A 15,349-nucleotide genomic window follows, 5' to 3' on the forward strand; every position below is an offset into this window, starting at 1 on the left:
GAGATTCAGAGTCAACACCGGGGTCTACCTGTGCTTACTCTAGCCCCCCATACCCAGAGGTCAAACCACTCAGAATCTGTGGTGCCTAGATCCTAAGGGATGGTACAACCACCTGAGTGTTCAGGAGGCGGGAGGACCCCAGGAGGGAACTGGCTAGGCGTGGGACACCAGAGTGGAGTCCCTAACCTACCCTCTTCCCTTTCCCTAGAACCTGACTTTCCAGCTACTCCTTCTTGTCTCTCCTTCCCCTTTCCTGGGAAGTAAGGATTCTAGACACATTTTATAAAATCAGAACTTGTAGGGGCACCTGACTGGCTCAGGTCATGATTTCACAGTTCCTGGGTTCAAGCCCCACCACTGGCTTTGTGCTGACAGCTCAGAGCCTAGAGCCTGCTTTGGATTCTGTCTCCCTCTCTCTCTGCTGCTCCCCCGCTCATGCTCTGTCTCTCGAAAATAAATAGACGTTAAAAAAAATTTTTGTTATGGGACACCTGGGTGGCTCAGTCGGTTGAGCCTCCAACTTCGGCTCAGGTCATGATCTCACAGTTTGTGGGTTGGAGCCCCACATCAGGCTCTGTGCTGACCGCTTGCTCAGAGCCTGGAGGCTGCTTCACATTCTGTGTCTCCAACTCTCTCTGCTCCTCCCCCGCTCACGCTTTGTCTCACTCTGTTTCTCAAAAATAAATAAATAAAAAAAAATTTTTTTTTTAATTTTTTGTTAAAAAAAAAATCAGAGGCACCTTGTTGGCTCAGTTGGTTAAGCATCTGACCTCACCTCAGGTCATGATCTCCATTCTCACCATTGTTGGTTGGTGATGTCCACTCTCACCGTTGTTGTTTAACATAGTGTTGGAAGTCCTAGCATCAGCAATCAGACAACAAAATGAAGTAAAAGGCATGAAATAGGCAAAGAAGAAGTCAAACTTTCACTTTTCACAGACGACATGATACTCTACATGGAAAACCCAAAAGACTCCTAGAACCGATATATGAATTCAGCAAAGTTGCAGGGTACAAAATCAATGTACAGAAATCGGTTGCATTTTTATACACCAATAATGAAGCAACAGAAAAGGAAATCAAGGAATTGATCCCATTTACAATTGCACCAAAAACTGTAAAATGCCTAGCAATAAACCTAACCAAAGAGGTGAAAAATCTATACACCGAAGACTATAGAAAGCTTATGAAGGAAATTGAAGAAGACACAAAGAAATAGCAAAACATTCCATGCTCATGGATTGGAAGAATAAATATGTTAAAATGTCAGTACTATCCAAGGCAATCTACACAGTGCAATAACAATCAAAATTACACCAGCATTCTTCTCAAAGCTAGAACAAACAATCCTAAAATTTGTATGGAACCACAAAAGACTCTGAATAGCTAAAGTAATATTGAAGAAGAAAACCAAAGTGGGAGATATCACAATCCCAGACTTTAGCCTGTACTACAAAGCTGTAACCATCAAGACATTATGGTATTGGCACAAAAAACAGACACATAGACCAATGGAATAGAATACAGAACATAGAATTAGACCCACAAATGTATGGCCAACTAATTTTTGACAAAACAGGAAAGAGCATCCAATGGAAAAAAGACAGTCTTTTTAGCAAATGGTGCTGGGAGAACATGCAGAAGAATGAAACTAGACCACCTTCTTACACCATACACAAAAATAAACTCAAAATGGATGACAGACCTAAATTTGAGAAGGAAACCATCAAAACCCTAGAGGAGAAAGCAGGCAAAAACCTCTTCGACCTCAGCAGCAGCAATTTCTTACTCGACACATCTCCAAACGCAAGGGAATTAAAAGCAAAAAAATGAACTATTGGGACCTCATCAACATAAAAATCTTCTGCACTACAAAGGAAACAATCAACAAAACTAAAAGGCAACCGATGGAATGGGAAAAGATATTTGCAAATGACATACCGGATAAAGGGCTAGTGTCCAAAATCCAAACAAAAACTTACCAAACTGAACACCCAAAAAAACAAATAACCCAGTGAAGAAATGGGCAGAAGACATGAATAGACACTTTTCCAAAGAAGACATCCAGATGGCCAACAGACACATGAAAAGATGCTTAACGTCACTCATCATCAGGGAAATACAAATCAAAACCACACTGAGATACCACCTCACACCTGTCAGAGTGGCTAAAATGAACAAATCAGGAAACTACAGATGGTGGTGAGGATGTGGAGAAATGGGAACCCTCTTGCACTGTTGATGGTAATGCAAACTGGTGCAGCCACTCTGGAAAACAGTGCGGAGGTTCCTCAAAAAATTAAAAATAGAGCTACCCTATGATCCAGCACTAGCACTGCTAGGAATTTACCCAAGGGATACAGGAGTGCCGATGCATAGGGGCACTTGTACCCCAGTGTTTATAGCAGCACTTTCAACAATAGCCAAATGATAGAAAGAGGCTAAATGTCCATCAACTGATGAATGGATAAAGATGTGGTTTATATATTCAATGGAATACTACTTGGCAATCAGAATGAAATCATGCCATTTGCAGCAATGTGGATGGAACTCAAAGGTATTATGTTGAATGAAATAAATCACTCAGAGAAAGACGGATATCGTATGTTTTCACTCATATGTAGATCTTGAGAAACTGAACAGAAGACCATGGGAGAAGGGAAGGGGAAAAAAATAGAGACAAACAGGGAGGGAGGGAGACAAACCACAAGAAACTATTAAATACAGATAACAAACTGAGAGTGGATGGGAGGTGGGAGGGAGGGGGAAATGGGTGATGGGCATTGAGGAGGGCACTTGTTGGGATGAGCACTGGGTGTCGTATATAAGCCAATTTGACAATAAATTATATTCATAAAAAATAATGCCGCATTGCATATTTCAAAGTCATTAAGAAACTAAGTCTTAAAAGTTCTTACCACAATAGAAAAATTCTGTAACTATGAATGGTGATAGGTGTTGATTAGACTTGCTGTGGTGATTATTTTGCAATATATCCAAATATCCAATCATTATGTTATACACCTGAAATAAAATGTTATCTGTCCATCATATCTCAATAAAAAAGAACACATTGGATAAAAAAAATCAGAACTTAGAGGTAGCAACTTGATATCATTTTAGACACCTAAGAGCAATATTATCTGGGCCTAAAATTTGATCCCTGTTTTCAAGGTCAGGCTTTTCTTCACCCTAATCTTTGTTTTCTGCACCTTAACAGATCCTGTAGGCCTTTGTGTCTTTCTTTTCTAATAAGTCTGAGTCTATGGGATAAGAGACATGACCTGGCAATGCGAGGTGGAACTCAGAAGTCAGCTCCCTTACAAACACTCTGACTGAAGTTAATACGATTAGTTCGATGGTGCACACTTTGGAATACTTAGACTATTTAAAAGTTTTTGATGTTCTAATAATTACCCCCGCTTCTTTGTTGTTGTTTTTTAAATCTTTTTGCCTGCATTTCAATTATTATCACTTAGTGAATGACCCAAGTCCTTTTATTAGACCAAGTAGTTTTTCAAAGTAGTTGTGACAATCTGTACTGCTCTCAGCAAACAGAAGGAAATATGATTCTATATAACCTATATCTAAAGGGATGTACATTAATGAGATATACAAACGGTTTCTAAAACCCAGGAGTTGGACCTTCATTCTTATGCAAAAAAATGTTGACAATATTGACTTTTCAACCTCCCAGTGTTTCATCAGCCTCTTGTGCTTCAACGCCCTTTTTAAAATAAAAAAGAGGAAAAACTCATGATACTACCACAATATGAATGAAATTATCCTAGGTATTTAAAGGTAGCCCTCTACTCTGTTAAAGAAATAAATCTTGGGGTGCCTGGGTGGCTCAGTCGGTTAAGTGTCTGACTTCAGCTCGGGTCATGATCTCACAGTTTGTGAGTTCAAGCCCCACGACGGGCTTTGTGCTGACAGCTCGGAGCCTGGAGCCTGCTTTGGATTCTATGTCTCCCTCTCTCTCTGTTCCTCCCCCGCTCGTTTCTCTCTCTCTCTCTCTCTCTCTCTCTCTCTCTCTCTCTCAAAAATAAATAAAGATTAAGAAAAAGTTTAAAAAAAAAAAGAAATAAATCTTGGGGCACCTGGGTGGCTCAGTCAGTTGAGGTCTGACTTCAGCTCAGGTCAGGATTTCACGGTTTATGGGTTCAAGCCTCACTTCGGGCTCTGTGCGGACAGCTCAGAGCCTGGAGCCTGCTTCAGATTCTCTCTCTCTCTCTCTCTCTCTCTCTCTCTCTCTCTCTCTCCCCCCACTCACCATCCCCCCTGCTTGCATTCTTTCTCTCTCTGTCTGTCAGAAATAAATTTTTTAAAAAAGTTTTAAAAGAAAGAAATCTTAATTGTAGACACAATAAAGTAAAACATAATCATATTTCTGTGATCCAACAAATACCATGTTGAATAATTCTTTTCAACCATTAATTTTTAAACAGCTTTATTGAGACATAATGTACACACCATAAAATTTACTGATATTAAGATTACACTTCAAGAATTTTTAGTATCTTTACAAAGTATGTAAGTTTCACCAAAATCTAAGTTTATAACATTTCTGTTAACCCAAAAAGAAAACTTGTGCCTGTTTGCAATCACTCCCCATTCTTACTCCCAGACCCAGGCAACCACTGTCTCTGTAAATTTGCTTTTTCTAGACATTTCACATAAACAAACTCTTACAATATGTGTTCTTTTGTGTTGAGTTTCTTTCACTCAGCATAATATTTTTGAGGGCCATCTATGTAGTAACATGTATTAATGCTTTATTACTGGTTTTTTGGCTTAAACAGAAACTTATTTGCTCATAATGCTGAGATCAACTTGTCAGCAGAGTGGATTTCTTCTGAGGCCTCTCTCTTTGGCTTGTAGATGACTGTCTCCTCCCTGTGTGCTCACATGGTCTTTCTTTCTTTTTTTCTTTATTTAATTTTTGATTTTTTTCATGTCTATTTATTTTTGAGAGAGAGAGACAGAACGTGAATGAGGGAGGGGCAGAGAGAGGGGAGGACACAGAATCCAAAGCAGGCTCCAGACTCTGAGCTGTCAGCACAAAGTCCAAAGCAGGGCTTGAACTCACAAACCATGAGATCATGACCTTGAGCCAAAGTCGGACACTTAACTGACTGAGTCACCAGATGCCCCTCACATGTTGTTTCTTTTGTGTATGTGTGTGTCCTAGCCTCTTCTTCTTATAAGAACAAGTCATGTCAGATTAGAACCCACCCCAGTGACCTCATTTAAACTTAATTACCACTTTGAAAACTCTATCTCCAAGTACATTCACATTCTGAGGTACTCAGGGCCTCAAAGTGTGAATTGTACAAAGACACAATTTAACCCATAGCACTCTATCCTTTGGTTCTCCAAAATTCATGTCCACCCATGCAAAATACATTTGCCTTATCCCAACAGCCACAAAAGTCTTAACCTATCCCAGCATCAACTTTAAGTCCAAAATACCACCTGAATAGCATCTAAATCAGGTATGGGTGAGATTAGAGGTACGTTCATCTTAAGGCAAAATTCTTCTCTAGTATTGAAACAGTGAAAACAAACAAGTTATCTGTTTACAAAATGCAACGGTAGGACAGACATAAGATAGAAATTTTCATTCCCCAAAAAAAAAAGAAATTGGAAGGAAGAAGGGTAACAGGTCCTAAGCAAGCCCAAAACCTAGCAGGGCAAATTCCATTAGATTTGTAAGTTATTCATATATTTAGTGTATTATATCAACATCAGCACTAGAATTCACATCTTTGCTTCTTCAGCCTGCAATACTTCTACAGAACTCATTTATCAACGTAAATATATGCAGCTAATCTCAAGATGCTTTTGTGGGAAATTCCACCAGATTTTAAGGCTAGAGAATAATCCTCTTTGGCTTAAATGTTCTGTCCTCCAGACCAGCCAAGGTAGTGGCCCTGCTCCCTCAGCCCTGAGCTGCAGCCCCAAACCCTCTAGAATGAAGAAGGAGACAGTCTTGCTGCCTGGGCACTTGCCTCTAAACCCATGGGGGCAGTGACAGCCCTGCTGACCTCTGAGCTCCTTTTGGGGTCATTTTTCCTTGTTACTGAAGGATGATGCATGTTCACATCCAGAGAGCTATGCCATTCCATTTCCTGCCTATGGAATTCCAGAAGTTTGATGGGCTTTCTTCATTTCATCCCACCTCTGGCCCTCCTCAATCCAAGCTACAGTGCTTCTACTGAGATGGCTGATTGAATCCACATGTTCCACACCCACAATCTCTGTAATGGAGGTTGTTCAGCCACACATGGTGTTCTCTATGAGCACAGCTTCTCATTTTTTGCAATATGGATAAACAATTTTTCGAATCTTCACATTCTGGCTCCTTTTTGCTTGATAATTCCTTTTTCAATGATTTCTCTCCTCTCACATTTCACTATAAGCAGTCAGGAGAGTGCAAGCCATGCTTTCAACATTTTTCTTGGAAATATCCTCAACCAAATATCCAAGTTCAACACTTACAAGTTCTACTTTTCACAACACATGGAAACATAGTTTGGCCAAGTTCAGGATTGGCCAAGTTCCAGTTTGCAATAACATATTCCTCATATTCATCTGAGATTTCATGAGGAGAACTTTTAAAGTTCGTATTTCTCCAGAGAGGGGAGAGGAGCTGGAAATGTAGTTAATAATTTATCATGGCTAGGTAAAGAAAACTCCATAAAATCTCTATAGTAAGGGTGTGGAGAGCTTTGAGGTCAGTGAACACAACCATATACCAGGAGGGTGATGTGATCCAACTCTGTGAGAACAGAAGCTTCTGCTCTCAGGACCCTTCCAGATCTTGCCCAATGTATCTCCTTACCTGGCAGTTCATCCATGTCCTTTATTATATCCTTTATTATATAATAAACCAGTAAACATAAGTGTTTCACTGAGTTCTGTGAGCTGTTCTAGCAAATAATCAAATCAAAGAGGAAGGGGGTGATGGGAATCTCTGATCTATAGCCAACTTGGACAGAAGTTGTGGGTAACCTAGGGACTTACTACTTGCAGTTAGCATCTAAAGTGGGGGCAGTGTTGTGGGACTGAGCCCTTAACCTGTGGGATCTGACTCTATCTCCAGGTAGATAGTGTCAGAGTGGAATTAAATGGTAGGAAACCCAGCTTGTGTCACAGAATTGCTTGGTGTTGGGAAATCCCACACACATCAGGTGTCAGAAATGTGACTGTGGTAGCCATGTGAGAGTAATGGAGAAACACACAGAAGGAAGAATGAGGATTTTTCCTACATACAAGGTTTCAAAGGTTTGCTCTTGTGTTTTTGTTTTTTGTATCTAGAAATCGTGTAGCTTTAGCTCTTACATTTAGGTATATGATATATTTTAAATTAACTTTTGTGTGTTATGTAAAGTAATTGTCCAAAGTCATCTTTTTGCATGTGGCTATCCAGATGTAGTAGCATTATTTATAACTTTTAATGCTTATTTATTTTTGAGAGAGAGAGAGACAGAGTGTGAGCAGGCAAGGGGTAGAGAGAGAGGGTGACACAGAATCTGAAGCAGTCTCCAGGCTCTGAACTGTCAGTACAGAGCCCAATTCAGGGCTCGAACTCACGAACCATGAGATCATGTCCTGAGCTGAAGTTGGACACTTAAGTGACTGAGCTACCCAGATGTCCTGCATTATTTATTGAAAAGACTATCCTTTACCCCCACTGAATTGTGTTGACACCTTTGTTCAAAATCAATTAATCTTAAATGTAAGAGTTTATTTCTGGGCCTCTCAATTCTATTCCACAGGCCTGTATCTCTTTTCTTATGCCACTATCAAACTGTCTGATTACTGTAGCTTTGTAACAAGTTTTAAACTTGGGAAGCATAAAAGACCCTGAATAGCCAAAGCAATCTTGAGAAAGAAAAACAAAAGTGGAGGCATCACAATTCCAGATTTCAAGTTATATTACAAAGCGGTAGTAATTAAAACAGAATGGTAGCAGCACAAAAATAAATACATAGATCAGTGGAATAGAACAGAAAACCCAGAAACAAACCCACTATTATATGGACAATTAGTCTTTAACAAAGCAGGAAAGAATATCCAATGGGAAAAAGACAGTCTCTTCAACAAATGGTGCTAGGAAAACTGGACAGCAACATGCAAAAAAAAAAAAAATGAAACTGGGCCACTTTTTTACACCATACACAAAAACAAACTGAAAATGAATTAAAGACTTATATGTGAGACCTGAAACCATAAAAATCCTTGAAGAGAGCACAGGCAGTAATCTCTCTGACATTGGCCATAGCAACATTTTTCTAGATATATCTCCTGAGGCAAGGGAAATAAAAGCAAAAATAAACTATTAGAACTACATCAATAAAAAATTTCTTCACAGTTAAGTAAATAATCAATAAAACTAAAAGACAATGGGGTGCCTGGGTGGCTCAGTCGGTTGAGCGTCTAACTTCAGCTCAGGTCATGATCTCACAGTTCGTGAGTTCGAGCCCCACATCAGGCTCTGTACTGACAGTTCGGACCCTGAAGCCTGCTTCTGATTCTGTGTCTCCCTCTCTCTGCCTCTCCCCCACTTGCACTCTGTTTCTCTCTCCTTCAAAAATAAATAAACATTAAAAAAATTAAAACTAAAAGACAACCTACTGAATGGAAGAAGATATTTGAAAACGACATATCCAATAAGAGGCTAGTATCCAAAACAAATAACGAATTGATACAACTCAACACTGAAAAAAACCAAATAATACAATTAAAATGGGCAGATGACATGAACAGACATTTCTCCAAAGAAGACATCCAGATGGCCAAAAGACCCATGAAAAGATGCTCAACATCACTCATCATCAGGGAAATGCATATGTAAACTACAATGACATATCACCTCACACCTGTCAAAATGGCTAATGTCAAAAACACAAGAAACAACAAGTGTTGGCAAGGATGTGGAGAAAAAGGAACCCCCTCGCTTTTGTTGGTGGGTATGCAAATTGGTGCAACCATTGTGGAAAACAGTAAGGAGGTTCCTCAAAAAAAATTAAAAATAGAACTTAACCTATGATTTAGGATTTGCACTATTGGATATTTACCCAAAAAGTATAAAAACACTAATTCAAAAAGATACATGCACCCCTACGTTTATACCAGCATTATTTACAACAGCCAAATTATGGAAGCAGCCCAAGTGTCCATAGATGAGTGCATAAAGAAGATGTGGTGTATATATATACCATGCAACATTATTCAGCCATCAAAAAGAATGAAATCTTGCCATTTGCAACAACATGGATAGAACTAGAGAGCATCATGCTAAGCAAAATAAGTCAAAGAGAGACAAATACCATGTGATTTCACTCATATATAGAATTTAAGAAACAAAACAGATGAACATATGGGAGTGGGGGAAGAAAAAAGAGAAGGGGAAGCAAACCATAACAGACTCTTAAAGATAGAGAACAAACTGTGGGTTGATGGAGGGAGGTGGGTGGGGGATGGGCTAGATGGGTGATGGGTACTTTTTTCAGTTTATTTATTTATTTTTGAGAGAGAGAAAGAGCATGTGGTGGGGGTGGGGTTGACAGAGAGAGAGGGAGAGAGAGAATCCCAGGTAGGAGTGCAGAGCCCAGTACAGGGCTCAAACTCATGAACCATAAGATAATGAGTTGTACACTTAACTGACTAGGCCACCCAGATGCCCCAGGTGATGGATAGTGAAGAGGGTACCTGTTGGAGCGCCTGTGGCTCAGTCTGACTTCGGCTCTAGTCATGATCTCACAGTTTGTGGGTTGGACCCCCGAGTTGGGTTCCTGCTTTGGATTGTGCCTCCCTCTCTCTCTGCCACTGTCCTGCTCGCTCTCTCTCTCTCTCAAAAGTAAATAAGCATTTAAGAAAAAGAGGGTACCTGTTATGATGAGCACTGGGTGTTATATGTAAGTTATGAATCACTGAATTCTACTCCTGAAACCAATATTGCACCGTATGTTAACTAATGAATTTAAATAAAAATTTGAAAAGAAAAAAAAATCTATAGCTTCATCTCTACCTCCCCCTTTGTACTATTATTGATATAGATAATATATATGTTCCTTTATATGCTAAAAAGCAACAATACAATTTTATAATTATTGTCTTACGCACTTATTTTTAAATAACATAAGAGAAAAAAGAGAAAATATATAATTATACTGTTTTATAATTATCTACATACTTGCTTTTATTGATATTTGTTCTTTCTTCATTTACTGTCTGGTGTTGCTTATTTTCACATTGAAAAAAAAACTTGCTAAACTATTTCTGGTAATGCAGGTCTGCTAACAGTTAATTTCTTCATTTTTGTTTATCTGGGAATGCCTTTATTTCATCTTCATTTTTGAAAAATATTTTTGCTCAGTATAAGATTCTTAGCTGAGAGGTTTCATCACACTGAATATATTATCACACACATGTGTCCTCTGTTGTTTCTGAGGAGTTAGCTTTATCTTGTTGCTTTCAAAACTCTCTCACTATCTTTAGCTTTCAACAATTTGACAATGAGGGGACCGTGTGGATGACTGAATATATCCAACATGGGGTTCATTGAACTTCTTGGATGTATGGATTATTTTTCATCAAATATTTTGGGACATTTTTGGCCAATATTACTTGAGGGTTTTTTTGTTTTGTTTTGTTTTTCTGTCCTTCAGGTACTCCCATTATGCTTAGTTGTGTCCCACAAGACTCTGAGGCTCTTTTTCTTTTTCTTCATTGTTTTAACTTTTGTTTTTCAGATTGCATAATCTCTATTCCTCTGTCTTTAAGGTATTGATTCTTTTTCCTGCCAGCTCAAATCTAGAGCACCTCTAGAAATTTTTCATACCAGTCATTTTATTTTTAATTACAGAATTTTCATTTGTTTTTTAATAATCTTTACCTCTTTAATGATAGTCTCCATCTGATGGATTATTGTCATAATTTTCTTTAATTGTTTAAATATGGTTTTCTTTAGTTCTTTGGACATATTTATACTAACAGCTTTGAAATATGTTTACTAATTTCAACATCTGGGCCCTCTAAAGACAATTTCTATTACCTAACTTTTTTTCCTATTATAAGTCATATGTTCCTGTTTCTTTGTATAGATTTTTTTTGTATAGATTGTATAGATTTTTTTGAATACTGGAAACTGTAAATATCAGATTGAAGTAATTCTGAATTTTGGTCCCCTAGGGAATGTTGTTTTTACTCTTTTTTGCTTTTTCAGTGACTTTCCTTTAAACTCAGCTTTCCCTGTAGTGTGCAGCCCCTGGTGTGACTGCTTAATAGTGTCACACTTAATAGTGAAAGACTAAATGCTATCCTCTATAATCAGAAACAAGGCAAGGATATCTCCTTACACAAGTTACATTCAACATTGCATTAAAGGCTCTAGAAAGTATAATAACTCAAGATAAAGATTTCCATTTAGATTTTAAAAGAAGTAAAACTCTTTATTCGCAGATGACATAATCTTTTAGATAGAAATTCCAGTGGAATCTACCAAAAACTACTAGAAATAAGTGACTTTAGCAATGTTGCACCATACCAAATCAATAAACAAAAATCAATTATATTTCTATGGACTCACAAAGACCATTGGAATTCAAAATATAAAAATCAACAAAAATGATAAAACAGATGAAATAAAATAAATAAAAAACACTGGAATTGAAATTAAGAAATCAAGAAACAGACTCTTAACTACAGAGAACAAACTGATGGTTACCAGAAGGGAAGTGGGGGGGCGATAGGTGAAATAGGTGATGGGGAGTAAGAAGTGTGCTTGTTGTGATGAGCACTTAGTGTTGTATGGAAGTGTTGAATCACTGTATTGTACACCTGAAACTAATGTTACACCATAAGTTAACTAATTGGAATTTAAATACAAACTTTTAAAAAATTAAATTAAATTAACTTTTTAAACTTGCAAATAAGTCTGATAATAAATACATATGACCCGCACACTGAAAACTACAAAACATTGCTAAGAGAAATAAATAATTAAGAAAGAAAGAAAGAAAGAAAGAAAGAAAGAAAGAAAGAAAGAAAGACTCTCAGTTGATTGACCTGAAGATGAAATATTGTTAAGGTATCAATTCTTCCCCAAATGGTCTATAGATCTAATGCAATCTAAATTTAAATTTCAACAGGCTTTTTTTTTTTAATAGAAAATGATGACCTGTTTCATATGGAGATGCAAAAGACTTAGGAGAGCCAAAATACATTTCAAAAAGATGAACAAAATTGGAAGACTTGCACTATCTGATTTCAGGACTTTTTAAAAAACCATAGGATTCAAGGCAGTTTGTCATTCATATAAAAATACACAAATAGATCAATGAGGTCCAAAAACATACCCACATATATATGATCAATTAATTTTTAAAAATCAGTCATTTTTTATAAAAAAAAAACCTTCAAAGTTGTATTAGAAGAAATAGATAAAAATCAAGTACAGGGAGAGGAATATTAAATAATCACAATTACCAAGATGTAAATACATTTTTAAATGCAACCAAACCAAATGAAATTGAAATCTAAATCCTCAAAGGATGTTTTTAACACAATGATTCTAAAATTCCCTTAAAAAAATGTACTAGAAGTAGATAGCAAAAGACCACCAAGATAAGAGCAGATATTACAGCATATTATAAAACAACAAACTTTAAAGCTTTTGACACGAGTACAAAAGTAGAAATATAGAGTACAGTAACAGACTGGAAAACCAAAAAAAAAGAAAGATGATGATATATGTGTATTCTTTTTTTTTTTTTGTACAGTAAGCTTATTTAAAAAGGAAGTAGGTATAGAGTAGTGGGAAGTATTGTGGTAAATATATAACAATTCAGCAAAAATAGTTATGTTAACTCCACAATTTATATGCCAAATGAACCCCAGATATATTCATTAACTAAATATTTCAAATGAGGTCATAAAAGAATTATATCCTGGGGAAAATAATAGAAAATACAACAAGTATTTATTAGTTCTGAGTCAGATTTTAAAACTGGTAAGGAGGGGTGCCTGGGTGGCTCAGTCGGTTGAACATCTGACTTCAGCTCAGGTCATGATCTCACAGTTAGTGAGTTCGAGACCGGGGTTGGGCTCTGTGCTGACAGCTTGGAGCCTGGAGCTTGCTTCAGATTCTGTGTCTCCCTCTCTCCCTGCCCCTCCTCTGCTCACACTGTGTCTCTCTGTCTGTCTCAAAGGTAAATAAACATTAAAAGAAAAAAACAAAGAATGGGTGAAAATATTTGGGAATCACATATCTTGACAAGGTTCTAGTATCCAAAATATATAAAAGACTCCTTTGAGTCAATAACAAAAAGACAAAATATTCAATTTAAAAAAATGGACAAGGGAGGTGAAATAGACATTTTCCCAAAAAAGATATACAAATGACCAACAAGCCTATGAAAAGATGCTCGATGTGATTAGTCATTTGGGAAATGCAAGTCAAAACCACAGTAAAATACCACTGCATATCCACTAGGATGGCCACCATAATCAACAAAACAAAAAATGTCAAGTGTTGGCCAACACATGGAGAAATTGGAGCCCTCATACATTACTAGCAGGAATGTAAAATGGCACAGCTGCTATGGGAAGCAGTTTGATGGTGCCTTAACAAATTAAGTTAGAATTACCATAGACCCAGCAATTCCATTTCTAAGCATGTGCCCAAAAGAATTGAAAACAGGCCCTCAAACACATACATGTACACATATGTTCATAGCAGCATTATTCACAGTAGACAAAAGGTGAACACACCCTCAATGGCTATCAACAGATGAATGGATAAATATGCAGTCTATCCATACAATAAAATACAGTTCAGTCACAAAAAGGAATGAAGTACTGATATGTGCTACAAAATGGATGAACCTCAAAAGCAATGCTAAGTGAAAGAAGCCAGACACAAAAGTCCACAGACTGCATGGTTCTATTTCTATGAATATCTAGAACAAGCAAATTACAGAGACCCAAAGCAGATTTGTGGTTGCCAGACAATGAGGAGAGGGGGAATCAGGATGCCTGCTTTATAAAGAAAGCATCTCCTTTTGGGGAGATGAAAATGTTATAGAACTAGATATTGGTGATGGTTGCACATTATAAAGTACTAAGTCCCACTAAATGGTACGCTTCAAAATGATTAAAATAGTGAATTTTGTTATGCGAATTCTACCTCAACAAAAAGGAATGAATTATGGATAAAATAACTTAGATGAATCTCAAAAGCCTTATGCTATGTAAAAGAAGCCACTTCTAAGGCCTACCTACCTCTTGCATGATTGCATTGTACAATATTCTGAAAAAGGCAAATTACATTAGTGGTTGCCAGGTGTTGGGGCTGCAGGACAGCATAAAGGAATTTGGGCAAATGATAAAATTGTGTATCATGATTAGGGTAGTTGATACACCCATCTATGCATTAGATGAAATTTACAAAACTGCATATCACAAAATTTTATTGTAACTAAATTTTAGAATAAAGCTTTAAATGGGTACAGTATTAATGGTGTCTTTTATTTTCTGGGTTCTGGTGTTTTGACATCTGGAGTCATGGGGACGCCAGAGGGGCTCCCCCTCCAGGGTCTCCCAATTCCCAGAGACAGCGAACAACTCCCAGGAGAGAGAGTGCATCTTTCATATGCAAACCACATAACCCAGAGACCACCCCCAACCACCTCCTTTATTGGCTTTCACACTCTGCCACCTGCTCTAATCTCATCCAGAGCCCCCTAAAATTATTCAAACTAGTCAATCCTAAGTCTGCTGACCCTATGCTTCCCTCTGTGGCCCCTTAGTGTGGCAGCATGTACCTTCTTCCTGGGATCTTTTCGATGGCAATGACTTCATCATCTGTTGGCCTAGCCAGACCCATATAATAATAAAACCTATATTCAAAAAAAATTTTGGAATCACCAAGACACTTCCAAAAAAGCCTAAAGGGATGTGATTTGCTATACCAGACACCAGGATTTATTCCTGATTATTCCTGATTATGCCATAATGATGAAGATGGTTTGGCACAGAGATAGATGAATAGACCAATAGAATAGAGCAGAGAGCCCAGAAACAGACCTAGCTCATATGCAACTTTCAAACAGGTCCTAGCTTGACAGTTCTGAGGGTCTGAGGAGGTGACTCAATTTCCGTATTTTAAGTATTTTGCATTTTTTTGCAAAGAAATAAGTAAGTCTTAATTTCATGAGTAAAAGATTCATTTCACCATGGGTCTTCTGTGGTTTTCTTCATATATAAAGGGAAGCTTGGCTTGTTTCACCAGCTGCTTTACAAGGGCTGAGCCCCTATCACTGAAAGGATGCAAGCCAAAGCA

This window comes from Panthera uncia (assembly GCF_023721935.1).
Source record: "Panthera uncia isolate 11264 chromosome A1 unlocalized genomic scaffold, Puncia_PCG_1.0 HiC_scaffold_17, whole genome shotgun sequence".
In the NCBI taxonomy this organism is placed as follows: Eukaryota; Metazoa; Chordata; class Mammalia; order Carnivora; family Felidae; genus Panthera; species Panthera uncia.